Raw genomic sequence first — 466 nt, 5'->3', positions numbered from 1 at the left:
CCCCCCCCCCCCCCTCCAGCTCCTTCCTGTCATGGATCAGCAGGAAGACCTGGACAGAAAGGTCAAAGGTCGAGAGGAGAAACAGCTTTCACTGTCGTCTCACTTCCTGTTTCACTGATGACATTTCAGACTGTGTGTGTGTGTGTGTGTGTGTGTGTGTGTGTGTGTCATTTACTCTGACTCACTGTTTGTTCACAGTAAATAGCGTCTGCTCTGACTCACTGCTTCACACAACAAAACTTTAAAAACATCAAAGAGTCTTTCAACTTCATTCAAACTTTATTCAACACTGAAGAGACGTCAGAGGTCAGCCTGAACCGACTCAGGAGCCAAAGTGGACTCTGCCGGTTCAGAGGTTCTGTCGCTGTGTTCACTGTTAGACTGGACACTGCCGGTTCAGAGGTTCTGTCGCTGTGTTCACTGTTAGACTGGACACTGCTGGTTCAGAGGTTCTGTCGCCGTGTTC

Source organism: Larimichthys crocea, chromosome XVII (genome assembly GCF_000972845.2).
Source record: "Larimichthys crocea isolate SSNF chromosome XVII, L_crocea_2.0, whole genome shotgun sequence".
In the NCBI taxonomy this organism is placed as follows: domain Eukaryota; kingdom Metazoa; phylum Chordata; class Actinopteri; family Sciaenidae; genus Larimichthys; species Larimichthys crocea.
This window is presented reverse-complemented; position numbering follows the sequence as displayed.